This window comes from Puma concolor, chromosome C2 (assembly GCF_028749965.1).
Source record: "Puma concolor isolate L17-30 chromosome C2, mPumCon1.1.hap2, whole genome shotgun sequence".
NCBI classification, from domain to species: Eukaryota; Metazoa; Chordata; class Mammalia; order Carnivora; family Felidae; genus Puma; species Puma concolor.
Window position 1 is genome coordinate 71,674,868 of NC_141675.1, and position 26,361 is coordinate 71,701,228.

At 37.2% G+C, this 26,361-nt stretch overlaps 1 protein-coding gene across 1 annotated transcript in view; it reads left to right on the top strand.

Annotated features, from left to right (window-relative positions):
- The first annotated feature begins 19,649 nt into the window (after positions 1 to 19,649).
- PIK3CA (phosphatidylinositol-4,5-bisphosphate 3-kinase catalytic subunit alpha) overlaps positions 19,650 to 26,361 on the top strand; it is an 81,610-nt gene continuing 74,898 nt past the window's right edge. The window contains exon 1 of the mRNA XM_086674766.1: positions 19,650 to 19,989. The gene's annotated coding sequence lies outside the window, so the exon portion shown is untranslated. The remainder of the gene's footprint in view (positions 19,990 to 26,361) is intronic.

The following is a 26,361-nucleotide window of genomic DNA, read 5'->3' on the forward strand; positions in this document are numbered from 1 at the left end:
CCCAATCTTTTTGCTCACTTAACATTATCTATAGTCTGAAGAGTATCATCAGATAATATATGCACTCTTTCAAATGCATAGAATTGGTATGCATAATGAATCAAATTCCATTAAAAGTGGTCTAAATTCATAGCAGGTTTTTACATATTGTGTCATCTAATTACTAGATACAAAAATGTCATTGCTATGAGATGAGCATCTCATTATTTTTTTATGTTTTTAAAAGGGGACCTTTGAAATAATAGGGAACTAAGTAAATGTTTTTGGATAGATAATAGGATCCAAAAAGAAAAAAAAAATGGAAAAGAAAGAGTGAAGTGCTTGAATCTTCTTTCCCATAATACAAGCTCCTGGGAAAAGTTCTTAACTGTGATAGACTCTCAATCTGACACATAACTCTTTATTTTCTTTATAAGGTCAAGTGGTTCCGTGCTGCTATCTCCAAATGAAGCAAAATTGCCTCACTTTTAAAGGTGAAATTCTTTCTATTCTCAGATAATCTGAAGAATGTGTTCATTAAGTCTAATATCCTATTTATGAGCCAATAATAAGACCAATTTTCATAAACCACTCCAGAAAATCAGTAATTACTTCATAAAAAAGAGCTCCAGTTTCCACAAGTAATGTAAGTAGATGGCTACAGACTACAGCTTATCAGTGAGGAGTCAGGATATTCAGCGTCCCCTGTGGTGTTCTGAATGTTTCAACTTGCCTCCAGGACTGTCCTGTGCCTTCCAGTTCATTTTATCTCACTGGAGCACGAGGCTCTCTGTGACAAACTGCATAGTGTAGACTCACATCTTTCCTCACACTGGAGATTGTATCCTTTTACTAACAGAAACACATGTTCAGACTTAATATAACCAGCTTTTTGAATCGTGGGAGGATGTCTGAAGCTCTTCTGCTGCCTCTTAGCAGATGGACCTAAGAGGAGAATGGCAAACAATTAACCTTCCTTATTTCTCCAACAGCTCTTCCACTGCTCAACCCTCCCTCTTCAGGAATTGTTTTCTAGCCAAGGTTTGCATTCCTTTCAAATCTGGAGAATATATCAAGTTCAATAAATGGTAAGAAAAATCACTGCATCTTGGAAATGGAAAGGACCCAAAAAATTTTTTTTCTAAATTAATTGCTTGAACTTCTAAAAAGAAAAAGGAAAGTGGGGCCCAGGGTGGCCTATGTGTCTTAACTAGTGTCGTACCACCACTTGTCACAGGAGCCAGGATTAGAATTCAAGGTCTCCTGGTACCAACTTAGTTTTTCCCATGTAGGAATTCATCATGTTAATGGTATAACTCAAGAGAGAAGTGGGGAAAAGAAGGAAGATGAAATATTCTAATAAAGCATTCCCATTCTAATTTGGTACCTCTCAGAGGAAACTCTGAGGGGCCCTAAGCCTGGAAGGACAGGAAGTCCTCCTTCCGGAGTCTCTTCCATCACAGCAAGTGCTGGCTTCAAAAACAACTTAATTTTACACTTGCCTTAAAAGTCTAGTAATGATGTCATGGCAGACCTACCCAGCCAACATTTCCTTCAGGGCCACAGGTTTTCTAGAACTGAAATAAAAAACAAAACAGTATTTTCCTTTGCACAGAATACAAAAGAAAGGAGAGGGGATGGAGGGAGAAATAGAAAATGACATAACCATACCTATATGACCATTAAAGCCAGCGAATAAATTAAATAGTATTTTCTGAACTTAATTTACTTAGGATATTTTGAATTATCAAAAAATGATATGACTTACTTCATCTTAAAACATTAAAAATCATCATCAGGAAAATATTAACAAACTTGGGGCAGATAGAGTACAGAACCAAAGAGACAGAAACACAGGACAGAGGGTATTCCAAATTGCAACTAAATTCCATTACATTACTTTAGAGTGTTCTTAATTTTTAAAACTACGTTAATTATCTTTTTTTGTACCCACCATCCCTTGAATTTTATATCAGATTCTTTCACTGATTTAGCTTTAATACATAGACTCTAATCTGAAAAATCATCATTATACACTATTAAAGAACACCATCTGGGAATACAAGGTGGTGCAGCCACTCTGGAAAACAGTATTGAGGTTCCTCAAAAAAACTAAAAATAGAACTACCGTACAACCCAGCAATTGCACTAATAGGCACTTATCCAAGGGATACAGGTGTGCTGTTTCAAAGGGACACATGCACCCACATGTTTATAGCAGCACTATCAACAATAGCCAAAGTATGCAAAGAGCCCAAATGTCCATCGATGGATGGATGAATGGCTAAAGAAGACATGGTGTATACACACACACACACACACACACACAATGGAGTATTACTCGGCAATCAAAAAGAATGAAATCTTGCCATTTGCAACAACGTGGATGGAACTGGAGGGTATTATGCTAAATGAAATTAGTCAGAGAAAGACAAAAGTCATATGACTTGACTCATATGAGGACTTTAAGAGACAAAATAGATGAACGTAAGGGAAGGGAAACCAAAATAATATAAAAACAGGAAAGAGGACAAAACAGAAGAGACTCATAAATATGGAGAATAAACTGAGGGTTACAGGAGGGGTTGTGGGAGGGGGGTGGGCTAAATGGGTAAGGGGCACTAACGATCTACTCCTGAAATCATTGTTGCACTATATGCTAACTAATTTGGATGTAAATTTAAAAAAATAAAAATAAAACAAGTTATAAATAAATAAATAAGAAAAAAGGAGCGCCATCATTTATGATACTTTCGCACTTTTTTTTTCAAATTTTAATTATGGCTTAAATTTTAAAATGAATTATGAAGGGAAGTACTCCTCAAAAACCAACAGAGCAACAGGTTAATTAAGAACAACATTACAAAGAATATATACAAAAGGACAACAGGTACGTGAAAAGATGTTTAACATGCTAGTCATTAGAGAAATGCAAATTAAAACCACAATAAGATATCACCTGACACCTGTTAGAAGGGTCATCATCAAAAAGACAAGAGATAACAAATGCCGACGTGGATGTGGAGAAAAGGGAACCCTTGTGCACTGTTGGTGGGATTATAAATTGGTGCAGCAACTATGGAAAACAGTATGGAGGATACTCAAAAAATTAAAACTAAAACTACCTTATGATCCAGCAGTTACACTTCAGAGAATATATCCTAAGGAAACAAAAACACTAACTCAAAAAGACATCTGCATCCTCATGTTCATAGCAGCATTATTTATAATCCAAGACCTGGAAACAACCTAAGTGTCCATTAATAGATGAATGAAGAAATTGTACACACACACACACACTGGAATACTACTCAGCCATAAAAAATAATGAGGAAATCCTACTACCGGGGACAACATAGATGGAATTTGAAGGCATCATTCAAAGTGAAATAAATCGGACAGAGAAAGACAACTGATAATCTCACTTATGCATGCAATCTAAAAAATATTCACAGAAAAAAAGATCAGACTTGTGGTTCCTCAAGGCAGGATGAGGGAGAGGTGAATGAAGGAAGGTGGTCAAGAGGTACAAACCTGTAGTTGTAAATTACATTTAAGTACTAGGGATGTAATGTACGACATGATGACTATAGCTGACACTGATGCATGATATATAGAAAAGTTGTTAAGAAAGTAAATCCTAAGAGCTCTTACCAAAAGGAGAATTTTTTTTTCCTTTTTCCTTCTTTGTTTTCTTTTTATTGCATCTATATGGGAAAATTGATGTTAGCTGAACCAACTATAATCATTTCACAATTTATATAAATCAAACCATTTTGCTATATGCCTTAAACTTATACAATAATGCATATCAGTTATTTTTCAGTGAAACTGGGAAAAATTACATCAATTTTATTACACTAGGTGGCAGCAAATAATTAGGAGGGCCAAATAAAGGCAAACATTTGAGTATCTCATAAATATTGAGGCACTGGATTGAATAGAGAAATGATATTTGAGACAGAAAAATAAAACTTCTATATGACTCTTGAACATTCTTATTTTTTAAATGTTTATTTATTTATTTTGAGAGTGAGAGAGAGGGCATGAGCCGGTGGGGGGGGGGGGGGGGGGGGCGGGGCAGAGAGAATGGGAGAGAGGATCCCAAGCAGGTTCCACATTCAGCACGGAACCCCACCCAGGACTCAATCGCACGACTATGAGATCATGACCTGAGCAAAAATCAAGAGTTGGAGGTTTAACCAACTGAGCCACCCAGGAACCCCCTGAACTCTTTGATATTTACCATTTATGTATTCCTTCATTCAACAAACATTACCAAATTATTTAACAAACACTTTAACTTTTACAAAGTGCAATGTGAGTACTTCATGCTGATTTTATAATCCTTAAACAGCACATGAGGACTTAATTTGTTGCTCTTGTATAGGCAAGAACTATGTTTTCTCTTTGAATACTCTGTGCTACTATATAACTGATACATAGTAGGTTCAGATTTCACATTCAGTTACTTGTTAGCTTCCAATCACAGTATGAGAGTTGTACCTCTGTAGCTTTGCATATCATGTTCTGTATCTGGAGTTAGTCCAACGCCCCCCATACACACTGCACTATTAGCCCTTTCAGATCAGCTTCAACAACCATCATAAGTAAAGCAGAGCTCCTTCTTCCCTGTTCCCACAGAATTCTGAGAATGCCTATAATCGTGGAGAGTTCTGTGTTATATTTGACTGTCTCTTCCACTAGACTCTGAGCAGTGTTTTTATATAGCCACTATCCAGGACAGTTTCTTTCACAAAGAGGTCTTCTGTAAAACTTTGTTGAGAGATTTAGGTGTGTTACAGGAAATCAACCTTCTGTGTCAGAGGTCTGATAATAACTTACAAATGTAGATACCAATATTTTATAATGTGATGTGGTAACATATGGATAAGACTTGTGAAAGTGGCCAATAAGCCAGAAGTGCCTCCAAGACAGTCTCAAGGTTCATGATAATACATTGTTATATAATGTTAATACTAAAGAGAAATATGAGGTCAAGGAGGATAAGCAGAAAAGGACAAGAAGAATGAGAATAAGGAGAAGAGAGAGGAGGGGAAGCAGAAGAAGAGGAAAATAGGCACAGAACACTTCACCAGGCACTATTCTAAGGGTCTTATTTCATTAAATCTTTATCCCCCTAGGGTAGATACTATTAATATTCCCATTTTATAAAAGAGGCTCTTAAAATGTGGGAAACTTACTCGAAGTCATAGACAATAGGTGATGGGATCTCCAATGATTCCATAGACCTTTAGCTTTGTCTGGAAACCACTGTCATACTAATTCAACACTCAATCTAATATGCAAACAATATGTGGGTTATCTTACCATAACCATATAACTTCTTGGCTTATCCATCATATGGCTTTAGTAAAACATTGCAAAATCACCATGAGTACTTCTAACTTATGCTACAATAAAAATCTTTGCCAGAGATAGTGTGGATTATGGAATTTCAGTGTGGTGATAGTTAACAAAATCATGAACGAAACAAACAAAAACTTCTAGAATATATTCATAGATCTTTTTCTCTTATAGGATATTCAATATTTTCTTCCAACTTTACTTTTCTTGAATCCTGTAGCAGACACTTGCCATTTGTCTCCTCTCCTCGCACTTGACCTCCAGAATCTGTATCCCCTTCCATTTTTTTTTTTTTTTTTTTTTTTGGCTTTTTGTCAACCATCCTGACTCCAAAAAAAGAAACTCAAAGGAAATAGATACAATGCAGTTTTCTATACACCAATAATGAATCAGCAGAAAGAGAAATCAAGGAATTAACCCCATTAACAACTGCATGAACAACCATAAGATATCTAGGAATAAACCTAGCCAAAGAGGTAAAAAATCTGTGCTCTGAAAAGTATAAAACACTGATGAAAGAAATTGAAGATGATGTAAACAAATGAAAAGACATTACATACTCATGAGTTGGAAGAACAAATATTGTTAACATATCTATATTACCCAAAGCAAACTACACATTTAATGCAATCCCTATCAAAATACCACCAGAAGGGGTGCCTGAGTGGCTCAGTCCATTAGTATCCAACCTCAGCTCAGGTCATAATTTCACGGTTCATGGGTTTGAGCCCCACATCGGGCTCCGTGCTGATCTGTGCTAACAGCTCAGAGCCTGGAGCCTGCCTTGGATTCTGTGTCTCCCTCTCTCTCTGCCCCTCCCCTGTTCATGCTCTGTTTCTCTCTCTCAAAAATAAACATTTTTTAAAAATATCACCAGCATTTTTCACAGAGCTAGAACAAATTATCCTAAAATTTACATGGAACCACACACAAAAGACCCTGAATAGCCAAAGCAATCCTGAAAAAGAGAAGCAAACTGGAGGCATCACAATTCTAGACTTCAAGTTATTTTACAAAGGTGTAGTGATTGGGGCGTTTGGCCGGCTCAGTTGGTTAAGCTTCCAACTTCGACTCAGGTCATGATCTCGCAGTTCGTGAGTTTGAGCCCTGTGTTGGGCTCTGTGCTGACAGCTCAGAGCCTGGAGCCTGCTTCAGATTCTGTGTCTCCCTCTCCCTCTGCCCCTCCCCTGCTCACGCTCTGTCTCTCTCTGTCTCAAAAATAAATAAACGTTAAAAAAAATTTTTTAAACAACAACAACAAAACAGGTGTGATCAAGACAGTATGGTACTGACACAAACATAGACACATAGATCAATAGAACAGAACAGGAAAACCAGAAATTAATCCACAACTATATGGGCAATTAATCTTTGTCAAAGCAGGAAAGAATATCCAGTGGAAAAGAGTCTCTTCAACAAATGGTGTTGGGAAAACTGGACAGCAACGTGCAAAAGAATGAAAATGGACCACTTTCTTACATCATACAAAAATCAATTCAAAATGGATTAAGGACTTAAATGTGAGACAGGAAACCATTAAAATCCTAGAGGAGAACACAGGCAGTAACCTCTTTGACAGTGGCAGTAGCAACATCTTACTGGGTATGTCTCCTGAAGCAAAGGAAACAAAAGCGAAAATAAACTATTGGGACTTCATCAAAATAAAAAGTTTCTGCACAACAAAGGGAACAATTAGAAAACTAAAGGATGCCTGTGTGGCTCAGTTGGTTAAGTGTCCAACTCTTGATTTTGGCTCAAGTCATGATCCCACAGTTTGTGAGTTCAAGTCCTGCTTCGGGCTCTGTGCTGACAGCATGGAGCCTGCTTGGGATTCCCTCTTCTCTCTCTCTGCCACTTCCCTGGTCGTGCTCTCTCTAAATAAATAAATAGCAAAATACACTTGAAAAAAAAACTAAAGGCAACCTTCGTAACAGGAGAGGATATTTGCAAATGACATATCTGATAAAAGGTTGGTAACCAAAATATTTGAAGAACTCATAAAACTCAATACCCCAAAGATGAATAATCCAGTTAAGAAATGGGCAGAAGACATAAATAGACATTTTTCCAAAGAAGACATCCAGATGGCCAACAGATACATGAAAAGATGCTCAACATCACTCATTATCAGGGACATACAAATCAAAACCACAATGAGCTGCCACCTCACACCTGTCAGAATTACTAAAATTAACAACATAGGAAACAACAGGTGTTGGTAAGGATGCAGAGAAAGGGGAACCCACTTACACTGCTGGTGGTAATGCAAACTGGTACAGCCACTCTGGAAAGCAGTATGGAGTTTCCCCAAACAACTAAAAATAGAACTACCCTGTGATCCAGCAATTGCACTCTTAGATATTTACCCAAAGAATACAAAAATACTAAATCAGAGAGATACATGTATCCTGATGTTTATAGCAACATTATGGAGAGAGCCCAAATGTCCATTAGTTGATGAATGGAAAAAGAAGAGGTGGCAGATATAGATATAGATATAGATATAGATATAGATATAGATATAGATATAGATATATGCCAGATATATGCCAGATATATGCCAGATATATATATATATGTATATTCACACATATATATACATATATATGTGTGTATGCACACACACACAAGGAATATTATTCAGCCATAAAAAAAATGAAATCTTGCCATTTGCAACAATGTTGATGGAACTGGAGAGTATTATGCAAGCAAAATAAGTCATAAAAAGACAAATACTATGATTTCACTGATATGTGGAATTTAAGAAACAAAACAAATGAGCAAAGGGAAAAAAGAGAGAGAGAGAGAGAGAGACAAAACAAGAAACAGACTCTTCATTATAGAGAACAAACTGATGGTTACCAGAGAGGAGGTGATGGGAGGTGGGGGGGGGGGGGGGGAGATGGGTGAAATAGATAATGAGGACTAAGGAGAGCACATGTCATGATGAGCACTGAGTGATGTATGTAAATGTTGAATCACTAAATTCTATACCTGAAACTAATATTATACTCTATGTTAGCCAACTGGAATTTAAAGAAAAACTTAGAGGGAAAAGAGACAATGCAGTGAGGAAAAGAAAATTTAAGATAAACAAAAATTATTAATGTGCTATGAAATTACAAATGATAAGCATTTATGAAACAAGAACAGGATTCTATAAAAAGGAACATGCAGAGGCAAGATATGTTACTTATCTATTGCTGCATGACAATTTACTCCAAAACTTAGCAACTTGCAACAAACATTTACTATCTCACACAGTTTCTGTAGGTCAAGAATCTGGGAGCAATTTAGCTGGATATCTGGCTCAGGCTCTCTCATGAGATTGCAGTCAAGCAGTCAGCTGGGACTGCAACTTTCTGAGAACTTGACAGGGACTAGAAAATCCTCTTTAAGATGGCTCACTACATGGCTGTTGGCAGGAAACCTCAGTTTCTCACTGCATGGAACTTTCCATAACACTATGTGTGTTCTTATAACATGGCAAGTGGATTCTCCTAGAGCAAGTATTGCAGAGAAACAACAATAAGAAAGCCTCACTGTCTTTATGACCTGGTATCCAAAAGTCACACACTATCACTTGCACTTTTTTTCTATTCATTAGAAGCAAGTCACTAGGACCAGCCCATACTTACAGGTAGTGTTATTAGGCTCTATTTTCTGATGGGAGCATCAAAGAATTTGTGGACATACTGTAAATCACCACACAAGAAGAAAAATAGCTCCAGGAAATTAAAATATGATCAAAGTATAACCATCAAAATAAAAATTCAATAGGAACATTAAAAGGTAAACTTGAGAAAAGTTAATAAAAAGTCAGAAATGGTTATCATAAGAAAAATGGTAAGAAAAATAGTGCTATAATCCAGAAGCTCAAATTCCCAACTTGTTGGAATTTCAGGAAGAGAAAACAAAGAAAACAAGAGGGGGAAAATAATTAAAGAAAAAATTTCCCTTGACTCAAAGGATACAAATCTCCAACTTTGTAAAAGAGATCCCTTACTGCCTAGTACAAAGTATAAAAAATGACCCAAATGAAAACTTGATAACACTAGAAATAAAGATGGGATCATAAAAGTTTCTAAAGTAAAATTGGTTTTTTTAATGACAAGTTTCCAAGAACCACCCATCTGGTATTCAAATTCAATATGTTTGCAGTGGGTACTAAAAATCTTTATATCTATTAAGTTCCCCAAGCACTTTTAAAGATGAGCCAAGCCTAGAAATAATCGGTTTAAAGAGCTCTGAGGAGAATGAGATAAACATCTTCATATTTAAGGATTTCCTTTCCCTAAAATTGTTGGACATGTTTTTCTAATATTATGCTATAAATTAATCCACTTTTTTTAATGAGTGGCAGATTTTCCTAATTTGATAGAATCATGGTGGAGAGGGGAGAAAAAAAATTTAAAGCGCATCTTAAACTAAATTTTAGTTCCATGTAACATTCTTATACACAGGGAATGGTAACCTGTTCTTTAACAGCACTATAAAGGAAGAATAAAAGGAAATGACTTAAACTACAGCAAAATAGCTTTAGGGTAAGGAAGTTTCCTGACATTGAGATTTGTTAAACACTAACTTAGGTTTCTAGGGATGTTATAAAAATTTCACCTTCGAGAGTTTTTAGAAAACATTTCCCTCTGTCTGAGTTTAGAGAAAAAGCCTGAAGGAAAGAAGATGGTTAGAAAGACTGAATACATTCATTCGTACAATAAGTTCTTACTGAGCTACTGCTAAGTGCCTGGCACTGTGCTGGTGTTGGGTATTTCAAGACAGCATTTTTCAAATTAATTTGATTATATAATACTTCTCGAATGAAGGTATGTGAATATGTCTCCATCAAGAGGAACTTCTAACATATAATAGTTATATTCATAAAAAGGAAACAGAAAAAAATTTCGCAGATGAATTGCTGCAAGAAAACAAAAAAATATTTATTAACAAAATTTATCAAGGGGCGCCTGGGTGGCTCAGTCAGTTAAGCATTGACCTTGATCTCAGCTCAGGTTTTGATCTCACAGTCATGATTCAAACCCCCACGTTGGGCTCCACACTGGATGTGGAGCCTACCTACAAAAACAAAATTTATCAAGCTTAGTATAATAGCTTTCATCTCATGTTTTTATTATAAAACATGATACACATTTACAAATTATATTTATACACTTTTTTTTAATGTTTATTTATTTTTGAGACAGAGAGAGACAGAGCATGAATGGGGGAGGGGCAGAGAGAGAGGGAGACACAGAATCGGAAGCAGGCTCCAGGCTCTGAGCCATCAGCCCAGAGCCTGATGCGGGGCTTGAACTCACGAACCGTGAGATGGTGACCTGAGCTGAAGTCGGACGCTCAACCGACTGAGCCACCCAGGCGCCCCTATACACATTTAAATAAAACAATCAACTGTATTTTTTAGAACTTGCAGTTCATCAAGGTGATCAGATAAAAATGAATATACAAATCTTTTCTATAATCAGTTAAAAAAGAAGTGAGGGGGTTTGAGTAGAGGTCTATTCTCTAACGCAATAAAAAAGATGAGATATCTATCAATAAGAATACAGGAAATATACAAGCTCTATATGAAGAACCGGTGGTAATTTACTAAAATATATCAAAGAACACTGGAATAAACAAATAATTCCAGAACAGAAGACTCAGTGTTATAAAGATACCAGTTTCTCTGAAATTAATCTATAGATTTAATGCAGTTCTAAATAGATTCCTATGTGTATGATGGTAGGTGAGTTAGAATAACATGGACAACTGCTTACAAATTCTTATCAAGAAGAATAATGCATCGAAATGGAAACAGCACATTGACCATGTAAGTTTAATTCCTCTTCCTCCAAATTCCCATCTAAAAATGACATTAAATGGATTCTTGAAAAATATAAATAAACTCCTTCGCTTGAAAGACTCACCTAAGTAGGTAGACTCAACCAGGATAATCTCTGTTTGATTAACTCAAAGTCAACTGATTAGCAACTTATTCATGGGAATAATATCCCATTATATGTACTAGTATCACTCATAATCAACAGAAAGGTATTATGCAAGTCATGTACATCGGGGAGAGGAAATCTTGAGGGCCATCCTAGAATTCTGCCTAACAAATCCAACCAAAACTTCATTTCAGGTTTGAGGTAATCTGGTTCTCAACTCTGTTATCACATTAGAATCTCCTGGGAAACTATTAAATCCTAACATCAGACTCCTCACTTAGTTGGTCTGAAGCAGGGCTTGAGAAGTTTTGCTTTTGTTTTTGTTTTTAATTTCCCTTATAATTCCAATATTCAACCAGGGTTGAAAACCACTGGAATAGAATAAAACCCTTTTCAGATATCCAAGATCTCAAAGAGTTTACTTCCACTGACCCTTTCTCAAGAAGCTACTAATGAGGAAGTAGCAAGACAGAGGAAAACACAGGATTCAGGAAACAAGGATAGTAAGATAGGAAATAGCAAAGGGAAGTTCCAGATGACAGATAGCAAGAGCTTAGAAAGTAACTAGTCCAGACTGAAGCATTGGGGTGAAGGGCTCCAGGAAGAGGTCTCTAAGAAAATACAAGTGGAATTAATGGATTATCTGATACATCTGAGCAATGAGGATGAGAACTAGTATTAGGCATATGACATAATTGATAAATAATTGGAAAAAAAGTAAGAATAGGTACATAGAAAAGGTATACACAGGATAAATGATGCAATTATGTCCCTTAAGAAAATTAAAAGCTTATCAAGACAGAAAAGTATGTACTAGTTTGCTGTGACATTAACAATATGAATATAGTCATAGAGTAAATATTGATTTTTAACTGAAAATTATCCTTATACCGATAGTATAGGATAAAGGGAAGACTACATATGTATCTATTTAAAGAAGCTAAAACAAGAAATTGGAAAATAGTTCTATAATACTAATTTCTGGAATAAACAGAAGAGTTTAATGTGTTTGGCTTCAAAAATAAAATAGAACGGGGGCGCCTGGGTGGCTCAGTCGGTTAAGCGTCCGACTTCAGCTCAGGTCATGATCTCGCGGTCTGTGGGTTCGAGCCCCGCGTCAGGCTCTGTGCTGACAGCTCAGAGCCTGGAGCCTGTTTCAGATTCTATGTCTCCCTCTTCCTCTGACCTTCCCTTGTTCATGCTCTCTCTCTCTCCGTCTCAAAAATAAATGTTAAAAATTTTTTTTTTAAATAAAATAAAATAGAACGTGTGGAGAACTACTGTTTTTTTTTATATAATCTTTTCAGTATTATATTCTTTTCCATTATGTGCATGTGTTACTGTATTAAACTTTAAAAAGAAAAGAACATAAGGAAACTCACCAGCAATAGTGTTAAAAAGAAATAAATTGGTAATGGAATATCAGTTTTTACTCAATAGATTAGCAAAAGTTTAAAACTCGAACATTACCAATAGTCAGGAAAGATAAGGGGAAATTCACAACTGATAGAATAGTAAATTTGTGACCAACTGTGGAAAGCAATTTAGCAATAAAGTAAAACTGAAAACGTGCACATACTACTGCCTAGAAACTTACATTCATACATGAGACATAGAAGGCTAGCCAACACAGCATTACTTGTAATATGGAAAAATTGAAAATAACTTGTCTATCAACTGGCATATCACTAAAATTCATTTGTTCACTCAACAAATATTTACTGAATGGATGTTGTCTGTCAAGCACTGTTCTGAAAACTTGAAATATAACCGCTAATAATACAGACAAAAATCCTAGCCTTTATGTAGCTTATATGTTCATGGGAGACATATGATAAAGAAATAAATAAAATTTTAGATGGCAATATGAGCTACGGAGAAAAACAAAAGTGGGGAGGGATAACAGGAGCCCTGGGAAAGAGTGTGTGTATAATTTTTTTAAAGGATGGACAGGGAAATCCATCCTGACATTTGGAATAAAGACTAGAAAAAAATAAGTGAGCAAGCCAAGTGAGTATAGGAGTTGGGGGTGGGGAGATGAGTGTACCAAGCCTTTAAAATAGATAAACTAGATCAACATATATCTGCATGGATAGGTGTTAAATACATAATGTTGAGTAAAAAGGGCTATAAAAGTAAACATACCACATGACACTATTTTTTAAAATAATTTTAAAATAATAATACTATTTCTTGTTCCTAGATAAAAGTAGGTAAAAATATGAAAAAATACAGGTAAAACTAAGAAGGAACAATACCAAATTGAAAATAATGGTTAGTTCTGGGGAAGAGGGAATTGGGATTGAACTTGGGTAAGGGGTCAAGTACTTCAGCTTTGTTGCAATATTTTATTTCTTTGATGTAAAACAAATTTCACTCAAGCATAACAGACTGTTAAATAATTGTTAATTCTGGGTGGTAAGAAAATGAGTATTTGTTATCTTATTTTTGTACTTTTCTGAATTTAAATTTTCTCCAAAAGATTAGCCAATACATTTTCAAGAGAATAGTGAGGTATTAAATATCAAAATGAATAATAAAGTTACCATAATTCAAATACTGCCATGCTAACATAGACAGAGATTAATAAAACAGAGTAAAGTCCAGAAACAGATTCAGATGTATGCAGGAATTTATTACATTAAAAATATGGCATTTCAAATATATGAAGAGACCAGGAAAATGGCAAAGAAGCAAGATAAATCATTTACAAAAGATGAATCTCAGTAGATTCATCCAAGCTGTTGCATGTATCAGGAGTCTGTTCCTTTTTATTGCTGGTTAGTATTTCAGGGCTGATTTTTATTGCTGATTAGTATTTCAGTTTAACTATTCACTTATTGAAAAACATCTACGTTGGCTATAATTTTTGCTTACTTATTTTGTAAAATAACTTGTGTATATACATTGAGGGAAAAAAGACTAGGAAGATGTATACCAAAGTAAAAATAACCATCCTTTATCTTTTAGGGAGGCTTGGTTTTTTTCCCTTTAAACATTTTTTAATGGATTGAATTTATTTTTCTTCCAAGATTTTATTTAAATTCAAGTTCTTTAACATATAGTGCAGTATTGGTTTCAGGAGTAGAATTTAGTGACTCATTACTTACATATAACACCCAGTGCTCATCAAGTGCCCTTTAATGCCCATACATATTTAGCCCATCCCCCACTCACCTCCCTTCCAGCAACCCTCAGTTTGTCCTCTATAGTTAAGATCTCTATGGTTCGCCTCCCTCTCTGTTTTATCTTATTTTTTCATTTTGTTTTTCCTTCCCTTCCCCTATGTTCATCTGTTTTGTTTCTTAAATTCCACATATGGGTGAAATCATATGGTATTTGCCTTTCTCTGACTTATTTCACTTAGCATAATACACTCTAGTTCCATCCATGTCATTGCAAATGACAAGATTTCATTTTTTTTTTGATAGCTGAGTAATATTCTATTGTATATATTGTATATGTTTCCATTTCCACTTATCAGTCGATGGGCATTTGGGCTCTTTCCATAACTTGACTATTGTTGACAGTGCTGCTAATAACAGTGGGGTGCATGTGCCCCTTCCAACAGTATTTTTGTATCCTTTGAATAATTACCTAGTAGTGCAATTGCCGGGTCATAGGGCAGCTCTATGTTTATCTTTCTAAGGAACCTCAACACCGTTTTCCACAGTAGCTGCATCAGTTTGCATTCCCACCAACAGTGTAAGGGGGTTTCCCTTTCTCTGCATCCTCACCAACATCCATTGCTTCTGAGTTGTTAATTTTAGTCATTCTGACAGGTATGAGGTGGTATCTCATTGTGGTTTTGATTTGTATTTCCCTCACGAGTGATGTTGAACATTTTTCACGTGTCTGTTAGCCATTTGTGTATCTTCTTTGGAGAAGTGTCTGTTCATGTCTTCTACCCATTTCTTAACTGGATTATTTATTATTGTGGTGTTAAGTTTGCTAAGTTGTTTCTTTGTCATTATGTATTATTTTTAAAGGAATAAAAATAATATTTTAATGAGGAAGCTCTTATACAATTACATTTGTAAAAAGCCAACATTTTAATAAGAATAGATGTTTCTGCCTTATCCTATAATACCCACTAACTACCAGGAATGATGTTTGTTGAAATGGATACTCTTACTCACTGCAAAATCAAGTCCATTTCTACAAATTGCTTTTATTCTTACATAATGCAAAAACTCTGTTTCACATGAGAATGTTTCACCAAACGGAAGAAGAAAATAAACAGCTGGTTTTTTCAATATTTAGGTATTTATGAGTCAGGGAACACTAAAAATCATTTGGCTAAATTAAAAGATTTGTTTCACCTGACCCATCAGTAACTCAAGGGGTGCCTGGGTGGCTCAGTTAGTTAAGCATCTGACTCTTTATCTCATCTCAGGTCTTGACATCAGGGTCATGAGTTCAAGCCCTGTGTTGGGCTCCATGCTGGGCATACAGCCCATGTAAAAATAAATAAATAAATAAATAAATAAATAAATAAATAAATAAATAAATAAATAAAAGAACCTCATGGTCCTACTCTTCTCATACAACTGGTCTGACTAACTACAGGGTTAGCACAAATACACATATTCTTATTTCCTAGGTAGAAATATTTTAACAGAGTATTGTGAAAAACCTTAGACTATATAATAGCACTGCAAATATCTTTAGAAACTGCAGATTTAATTATAACCATAGCTATTGAGTATAAGAAAATTGTTCTCTGTTGTAATCAAGGTGTGCAATTTGTTTTCTTAGCAATGTTGATTTTTTTTTAAAGGAAGTAAAATTGGCTATTCTTCCTTTAGGAGCTGTTTCTCCCACTAAGCCTCATAAAAATGCCTGCAAGGTATACTACTAACTATAGTCTCTGAGGTAAAGACAAACAAATTTGAAATGAATGGGAAAACACTGGTTCTTAGTAGAGATATAGAAACCATTAAAAAAGAGCCAGTGAGAAAATTAAGAATTGATAAATACAACATCTGAAATTTTAAAGTTTCCTAGGTGGGCTCAGTAGCAAAAATGGATATAAAAGAGACAAAAATTAAGTGAACTGGAAGACAGATCAGCAGAAATTTTCCAATATGAGAAATAAATAAGATCAAAAACAATTAACAGAGCCTTAAAGACAGGTAGGAAAATATCAAAATGTCTGACTTTCTTGTCATTGGATTTGTAGAAGAGGAGAAAGATATTGAGATAGGAAAATATTTGATGAAATAATTGCTGAAAACCTCCCAAATTTAGCAAAACATGTAAGTTTCCAAGTTCAAGAACTCAGCAAACCATGGGGTGTTGGGTGGCTCAGTCAGTTAAGTGTCCGACTTCAGCTCAGGTCATGATCTCATGGTCTGTGAGTTTGGCCCCAAGTAGGGCTCTGTGTTGACAGCTCAGAGCCTGGAGCCTGTCTCAGATTCTGTGTCTCCCTCCCTCTCTCTGCCCCTCCCCGGCTCATGCTCTCTCTTGCTCTCAAAAATAAATAAAACATTAAAACAAACTTTTTAAAAGAACTCAGCAAACCCAAGTAGAATAAACTCAAAGAAAAAAACCACCTAAACACGTTATAAACCAATGAAAGAAAAAATGTTAAATATGGAAATAATCTAGAGAAAAGTAACAAAGTACACATGGGGGAAAACTATTTGTATGACCACAGGTGGAGCCTGAAGAGAAGAGAACAACATCTCTAAAATATTAGAGGGAAAAAACCTGTTAACACCAGAATTCTATAACCAGCTAACATATCCCTCAGGAACAAAAACTAAATAAAACTTCCTCAAATGAAGAGAAACTAAGAGAATTTGTCACCAGCAGAACTGCTCTAAAGGAAATGCTAAAGGAAGTTCTTCAGGCTAAAGGGAAATTATACTAAAAGGAAACATGGATTTTCAGCAATGAAAGAAGAGAAATGGAAATGGATGGCTAAGTATAAAAGACTTTTTTTTCCATTTAAATTCTCTATGTATAACTATTGTATACAATAGTATGTATATTGTATACATACAAAAAATATGTATAACTATTGAAAGCAAAAATGATGGGATTCCCAAATACATATACCAGCTATGAAATAAAGGTCAATGAATGGGGGAAAGGACCTATATGATTGCAAAGTATCTTTCTAAAATTTACTTGAAGTGATATAATATTAACACTCAGTAGACTGCAAAAGTTTATGGTGATATACTGTAAGCCATAGAGCAAATACAAAACAGAGAGAGAGAGAGAGAGAGAGAGAGAATGTTCAAAAGGACAATATATAAATTAAAATGGAAAATTAAAAACATTCAAATAATCCAAAATAAGGCAGGAAAGTGAAAACAGAAAAAAACATAAGGAGCAAACAGAAAACAAATAATAAAATCAGACTCTTGATTTCGGCTCAAGTCATGATCTCACAGCTGTGAAACTGAGCCCCGAGGTGGGCTCCTTGCTGAGTGTGGAGCCTGTTTGGGATTCTCCCTCTCCCTGTCTCTCTGCCCCTCCCCTGCTCACACACACACTCTCTCTCTCAAAAATAAATAAACATTTTTTAATTAAAAAATAAAACATTTTTCCTACAGCCACAGGACCTTGACCAATGAGTTTTGTCATATACATGTCTAACATATTCTATACACTGAATAACAGTACAAACACCTTTGAAAGCAAGATAAAACACATGATAGATCAATGGTCACCAAATAAACCAAATGCATCAACTGTGAAGTGGGAAAAAATGCTACTCCTGCACAGTGAATAATCATGCATTCAAATACCAGGCATGGCATTTTCTGCTATGACACATTTCTTAAAGGGTTGTCATCACATAACAAAAATTATATAATGTAATTAGCATTTTCTTATTTAAAAATACATTTTAGAAGGAAAAATATACCTAGCAAAGACTACCTATTAGTATCTCACAGAACTCTGTCTGGAAACACAGTTTTGGAAGTGCTGCCTTAAGGTTTACTTTGACTAGCGATTCAATGTTATTGCTCCCGCCTCCCTCCCTCTCCTCCCTCCCCCGCCCCGCTCTTAAATTCCCTGCTCTGGTGAAACATAATGTTCTGAAACTGTGGGGAAAAAAAACAGATTCAAGAAAAATATTTAGAAACATAGACCCTTGGAATGTGAGATGGAAACCAGAGCTTAAGAAAAGAAAGAAAACAAGAAACGCACTCAAATGAAAACTAGGGCAACATAAAGGAATGGATCTCATTTACGATTATGAACGTGTGGTGTTCCAACAAAAATTGGTTATTGGTCAAGTTTTTGGCTCTTGGATGACAAATGAAACTGCCTGTAACATCTCTAGGGCGGGTCATTTCCAAGTCCTCTACTTAAAAAATTGAAGGGAAAACGGATATTTGGGGACTTGTATAGAAGACTTTCAATCACTTTCCTTTGCCTTTTCAATACAATGAAAGACCACCAGGGGGAGAAATACGCAGAACGCTGGACCCTTACCAGTAGCGATCTCAAAAAGCAATAGATCTCTTTACTCTCAAAAAAAGTGGGGGTGGAGGGGTGGGGAGAGTGGGTTTCTATGGCACGCAGCACAAAGCTTCAATTTAATCTATAGCTGAGATGGCTTTTCTGAAGTCTCTGTGGACACTACGCGAAAAAAACTCGTCTTCTCAAGCCAGAATTTATTCCTACAAGCTGGTTCAAATCTGAAAAAAAAATCATTGCAAAAGGTCTCCCCGGAGTGAGTCAAAGGATTGCAGAGCGCAATAGCAGTTTCTCTTCCAATTTGGGCTACAACTTAACTTTATGTTGGCAGAAGGACACTCAGTAACGCTTTGTAAAATGCCTTCTAATATCCATAACCGCTTCTGGTTAGTCACTGACAGCCGCGGTTAGCCACCGAGGCCCCTTCTCTCGCTCCCAAACACGAGGAAATCTCATTTCCTCCAAGAGCGTAAATGAACTCACTCGATCCTAACACTATTTCTCTACCCAGGCCTGCCTGGTGCCCGCAGAAATGGACACACAACACATATGCCGTCCTAAGATGACACAACATCCCCACTGCTGCAAAAGACGGAACATAAACACCCGCGCGCCAGAGCCCCCCCCCCCCCCCCCCCCGCCACACAAAACACCCGAACTTCGGGCGGAAAAGCAAGGCGCAGGCGCACTGGCACACTGTTACCCGATTTGCCCACTGCCCCCTCCAGGTCTCCGCAACTTCACTTCCCTCCTTTGCACATCTACTTCCGGGGTATTGTAAGCTCAGCCCCTCCTCAGCTCTTACCCTCCTCTGCCCGAGGAGGGGGGGAGTCGAGGGGGTGGGGAAGAGTTCGTTGTTTGTTTACACGATGTGAGCGGAAAAGAGACCAATAAAGTTTATTCTGGAAACAAAAGGAAAAAAAACAGGGTGACAGAGAAAGGAGACGGGGGCGGGGGTGTGTGGCGGGGGCTAGAGAGGAGAGGGAGCTAGAAGGAGAAAGCGGCAGTTCCGGTGCCGCCGCTGCGGCCGCTGAGGTCTAGGGCTGCTGCTGCCGCGGCCGCTGGGGCTGGGGCCGCCGGCGAGGCAGGGCTCGGGCCCGGCCGGGCAGCTCCGGAGCGGCGGGGGAGAGGGGCCGGGAGGCGGGGGCCAAGCCGCCCGCTCTCCTCTCCCTCGGCGCCGCCGCCGCCGCCGCCGCCGCCCGCGGGGCTGGGACCCGATGCGGTTAGAGCCGCGGAGCCTGGAGGAGCCCCGAGCGTGAGTACAGCGCGGAATGGCTGGGAGCGGGCGCGGCTGGGATGGGAACGGGGTGGGTGTGGGGGCCTCTCCGGCGCGCCCGTCGTATTGGGCGGGGGCTACCCACGGGTCGTCTCCCAGCGTCGGCCCGCGGCGGAGTTCGCCAGCGATCGCCGCTCCCTCTTCCCCGCCTGCCGCTGGCCTCACCCAGATGCAGAGGCGAGGGCTCGCGGCTTACTCTCCTTTCCACCCTGGCCGCCGCCTCGCTCCTCGTTTCCTTCCTTTCTCATTTTTGGGGATGGGCGGCTGGAATCTGAGGAAGCGCACCCAAGGGCCGCCGCCCCGGTCGCGGTAGCTCGGTCCCCCGCACCCTTGCACGCCCACCCCGCCGCGGGTGGCCGGGCTGCCGCGAGCAGCGCGGCGTGAGGGATCCTGGCGGAGCCGCGAGCTGCTCCAGAGGGGCTGCTGTCATGCCCCAGGACTCCGGCCCCGCCAGCCGGGCGACCCTGTGTTTGCCTCACGCTGAGTTTAAATCGCCCGGCTGGGGCAGGGAAGGAAAACCGCTCCCCCCACCCCGCAGTTCCCCTCCCACCCTTCCTCCCGAGGTTGTTTTTTTTCCCCCTTTTAACCAAGACAATCAAACGTATTGGATCTTTCATTCATAGACCTGAGACACTGTCTCGTGATTTGTGTCTTTACTAAGTCTATTATGCGATGTCTGCTTCATAGCTCCTAAGTGGTTCAGAAAGGTAGGGTACGCCCAGGATTGGGCTATGTAAACACCAGACGTTCCGCCAGTGTTTTGACCGCGGCTTGAGGGGTTTATTTTAGGATGCTAAAGGAATAGTGATGGTGGCTTGTTCCCAGAATTGGGGATCGAAAACTGTTTTCTTAGATGTCAATAACGGGGGAACTGTTTACATAGTTATATGAACGATAAGGGGAGCGCGACAAGAGAGGGCTTTGTAGAAAACAGCCTGCATATTCTTTAATGAATTAGAGTTGTGATTTCGTTTTTGAGAAGCTTCCTCATTCCAGCGACTTTGTGCACATGCGGGACATGGGTTTGTGAGATGATGTTTTGAATCCAGTTTGTGAGGCCTGGGAGAACCCCCAGAAAACTTGGGTAGATGAACTCCTGGTAACTCAAGTCGGGTGATTTCAATGGCCAACATTTGAACCACTGCGGGCAATATTGGTTGCATGTTTTCCTGCTTAGAAAATAGATTCTTCGGGTATTACAAATTTGCTTGTGTGATGGATTGTGTGATGTTAAGACCTGGAAATACTTAAGTTAACCATGTTGCTAATTTAACTTGGATAGATCAGAACACTTTACGTCTTTATTAAGGAGCCCTCAGAGCAAGTGCAAGTGTAAGAATTTGTTAATATGTCTGTGTTTTCAAGTTTTAAGATTTTTTAACTGAAGTATTGAATTCTGGTTGATAGCGTAGATCTCTAGCTAAACATCACATGGTATGGAAAATTTTAATTATCAGATTAACTGTTCTGCAGTGTCATCAACCAAAATTATCTGAAGAGGGCCCAGTAGGGGGTGTGTGTGTGTGGTGTGTGTGTGTGTGTGTGTGTGTGTGTGTGTGTGTGTGTTGGTGTTTGTTTCGTTTTTTAAGTTTTCTCATCCTGTGTTTTGGGATAAAATTAAAATTTCATCCATAACTTTTTTCACAAGTTTCTTGTGCAATTTTCATCATTGTAAAATGGAGTGGTTTTCTATTAAAATCACAAAAGAGGTGATTGAAAGAAATGATAGCACATCATAATAGTAATAGCTCCATGGGGGAAATAGCAAGACAGTAAATTAATATTAAGTTAATATTCTATCAACTATGAGTATAAAGTTTGAAAGGCATTTCTGTCAGTTTTACTTGAAGAATTCAAAATAAGCCACACATGAAAATGCAGAATTGTTTTAATATATATAAAGTTTTTAAATTTTAAGTAAATTAGATATAACATGAAAGAGATATCATTGGATACAATACTGTACTTGAACTGAAAGATTACTTCATGAAAGTGTATATTCTCATGGGCTGGATATGTATAAAAGGGAGGCTAAAAGAACAAGTGACTGCCTGGCTCTGTGTATGGAACAGTCCTTCTGGAGGCAGAGCTTCCTTCCTGTGAGGATAAGATCCTCTCCATCCCAAAGAAGTATTCCTTAAAAAAAAAAAACAAAACACTAAATTTATAAATAAAATACTTGTATAATAAGGTAGATCATAATAATGTTTTTCCTAAGACAGTTTACTTTATGTGTAGCTTTCATGATTAGAGCCCTTTGGTGAACAAAGGAGTTTTAAACATTTGTTGTTACCATTAAAGGGCATTTGCTCTGTTGATCTATTTATTTGAAAAGAGCTAACTTAATCCCATTTGATCTCTTTAGCAACTAGAATAGCATTAAAAGGATCAGTTCCCTATTTTATTTTTTTTTAATATCTTGAATTCCAAGGTAGGCATTATTCTTTAAATGAATGAAATGTATTCTTTAAGCATCATACAAGATTTCATCCTTGGTGAAAATATTTATGACCTTTAAAATTGTGCAATTTTGGCAGCATAAATCTTGGAATATTCTAGTTTCTATTTTATTAGCCCATTTATTAAGCTGTTTTCTTAAGTTTTGTCTTGAATTACAGCAGTCCTGTAGGCAGGCAGTATCACTATCTTTGAGAAGTGACATTTTAATCTAAGGTCATACAGGTGTCAGGTGACAGATTCATTGACAAAACCAATGTTTTCTGACTCCTTTCACTATATCAGACTATCTCTAACTTGCTTCTTCCTGCTTTCTGATAGACAAACTAAGGTCCAGAAAAGTTAATTACTTAAGACTACCTTTTTCATGATTTCCAGTAATAAGCATATTTTTTAATTCCTTATATAGCTTTAAAAGTGGTTTTCAATCTTGACTATACATTAGAATCTTCTAGTTAGCTTTTTTAAACTACCAGTGCCAGGGCCTCATTCCCAGAGATTCTGATTTAATTGGTTTGAAATGGAGCCTAGACATCTGTGGTTTGTTTGTTTGTTTTAAAGTTCCCCAGGTAATTCTAATATACAAAATTGTAAAGCCCTTGTTTCCAAGGACCTGTATGATTTGGTCCTTGCTTGTCTTTCTAGGTTAATTTCTCCTCCCACAGCTTCGTTGACCTTTCCCTGCTTTCATGTGCAAATGTTCTTCCTGAAATATTCGCGCACTCCATACCTCTGCCTTAACTAGCTGATTCCTACTCATCTTTCATACCTCCTCCTCCTAAAAGTCTAGTCTGGGTTAGGTATCCCTGCCTCCTATTCCCATAGCATCTTGTATTCCTACTGTCATAGCATTGACTCACTGCATTATAATTGACTGTTTATTTGTATCCTCTACCAGGATATAAATTCTATGTGAAGGATAGGGAATTTTTCTATTTTATATACAGTTGTATTCTTATTGCCAAGCACAGTAGCCAGCAGATAATAGGCACTTATTAACTGAGTAAATATATTGGCAACAGATTTTTTTACAACATGTAATGATTTATGAACACCAATTAAGTTTTTACTTCTGCTAAATACATTTTATATCTTTGGTCACTAAAAGTGTCTATCCCTGAACTTGCCACACATATAATTTCGTTTAGAGACAGTTGAGACGTTATAAATTATACATGAATTATATCAAGTGTGACTCAACCCCAAACACATACAAACAAAAATAAGGATTATTATTATGCACAGAACTGCCCAGGAAATCAGGAGACTTGAATTCAAATCCGTTTCATTACAAGCATTGTGTCCTTGGGTAAGTCTCAGTCTTTTGGGGCTTCTGTTTCCTCATCTGTAACACAGAGAGATTGTACTGGGTGCTCTACATGGTACTCAGTGATCTGGCCTTAAAGTCTTATGAGTACCAAAAAACTAAAAATAATTGGTTTTGGAATCTGAAGCTCCTTGGTTTAATACCTGGCTCTTAGAGTTGCTGTCAGGATTACTTTAGACAGATTTCCTAATCTGCATAATAGGAGTAATTACTATTCAGTAGAGTTGTTGTTGAATTAAATGAGATAATATAGATCTAAAAGAGTTTTTGTCCTGTGTTAGGTACTTAATAAATTTTCATTTCCTTTCCCCTTAGGAGGTTAGATCTCATGAGTGGACTTAGATAACAGAAAGACATAGTTTATGTATTAAATCCTGTTTTCCACTTTGCTGAGTGCTAGCATTACAGATGTGACTAGGGACCAAAACAACTGTGGCTTTTAGTTTCATTTTCTTAGAACCCCGTTAGACTGTCAAGTACCCACGTGTTAGCTTGGGAAATAATTGTGCTTAGAAATTTCAATCATGACAGGATATCAAATGCTAAACTATCAATACATCTATAATTTGAAGGAGGAGAGAGTCTGGTGACCTTATACCATCTACAAAGATAAGTGAAATCAGACTTGACCACTCCAAAAGAAGGGGACAAATTAAAACTAAGGGTGATTTATAAAAAGAAGACCCAGCAATTTTGGTGAAGTCTCTGTTCACCAAAGCTTAAAACTCAGGAATCATTATTTGGTAATTTCTAGGAGATATAGGAAATATACCTCTGATCAGGGCCAATTCCAGAAGATAAGATTGTTCTTGATGTCACAGTAGCAATTTCACATATCAACAGACTGAAATTGTTTATTTGGGAGCCATGTTTTTTATATAGTTATCTTAGGATTTATTTGGTAATAGAGAGCAACCTTACAGTGTACTAATATCTCTTTGCTAAAGTTTTTTGATACTGATCTTATTTTTATATAATCGAATTGGCATGCCTGAGTTTTCCCTTAAGTTTATGTTTAAAGTGAATTTTATTACCATTTTGGAGAAAAATTCTATAATAAAAACTGAAAACTGTGGGGAGAAGAAACTGAAGTGTTAGGGCATAAAGAAATTTGAAGCAACACATAGTGAATGAAGTCTGAGGATTCAACTTGAAGGCTTGAGATTTCCATCATTCAAAAAAGGTTATTAGACCTTAGATATACCAGTAATGTTGTATAGCTATATATCTTATTCACATTTAACCCTTTTTTCTATGAACTGATTGATTGATCCTGGTTAAGGAATTTTTAGGTGTTTCTTCTCCCTGTCCCCAAATACATAGTTTGGGGAGTTTAAAGTTAAAATGTTCCACTAAAGAATTTGTAAATTTGTAATAAATGTGGTACCTTAGAGCTTTTTCAAGTTTAATATTTATTAAGGTGAAGCTGTTCTTAGGGTGGATTATAGAGCTCTGATCTAGAGGACTAATGGACTGAATTCCAGCCACAAACTGCTGCTTTATGTATGTGTATGGGGGAGAGGAGGCAGATTATGTCAAGTTTTTGCCTCTTTTTCTGCATTGAGATGATAGGAACTCTAATATGTTGCTTGCTAAGTAACTCATGTAATTAATGAGATAATTTAAATGATCCCTAAAATTACATAAAATTATTAAGGAAGAATGTATACATACTAATCATTATTTTAAGTTTACATCTAATACAAGAATAACACTTTTCATATTTAGCCCAACAATTAAGTACTCATTTTTTCTGTAGTATTCTAGTAGTTACCTTGATAATTTATCTAAATTGCTAGATTAAGTTTTAGTAACCTTTAGCATATAATTGCAGTTGTTACAAAGGAGTCTTTGTATCAAAGCCAGCATTGCCATTTGAAATAAAGGTGGGATTTTAAAATGTAGTAAGAATTTTTACAGACCATACCTATCTGGTACACATCATATTTTAAATATTTGTGTAAAAAAAGTCAAGTGTTTTGATTTGAAAAAGCTGTACCAGGATAGAATCATCCTACTCTGATCTTAATTCTCTTGCCAAACTGAATACTAACTCAGGAGTTAGTAAGACTCAATGGAGAGGTGCATCGTACAAACTTCGCATAGAGAGGGGCACCCAGGTGGCTCAGCCAGTTAAGCACCCAACTTCAGCTCAGGTCATGATCTCAGTTTGTGAGTTCAGGCCCCAAGTCAGGCTTTGTACTGATTGCTTAGAGCCTGGAGCCTGTTTCAGGTTCTATGTCTCCCTCTCTACCCCTGGCCTGCTCACACTTTGTCTCTCTCTCTCTCTCTCAAAAATAAACAAACATTAAAAAAAATACCAGCACTATAGAAATTTAAAACAATATGATAAAGATATTTTTAAGCATAAATTTTTTGACAGGATGTTCATTCCTATTATCTTCGGCACCTAGCATAGTGCCTGGATATAACTGGCCACTAAGCATTGATATTTTCACAGTAGAATCATAATTGAGAATCAAAATAATTTTCTTTTATCAGTTTGTAGCTATATACTTCAAACTATCTAAAACTAGGTAAATTGCTCTGTGCCAGTCTTAGTTGAT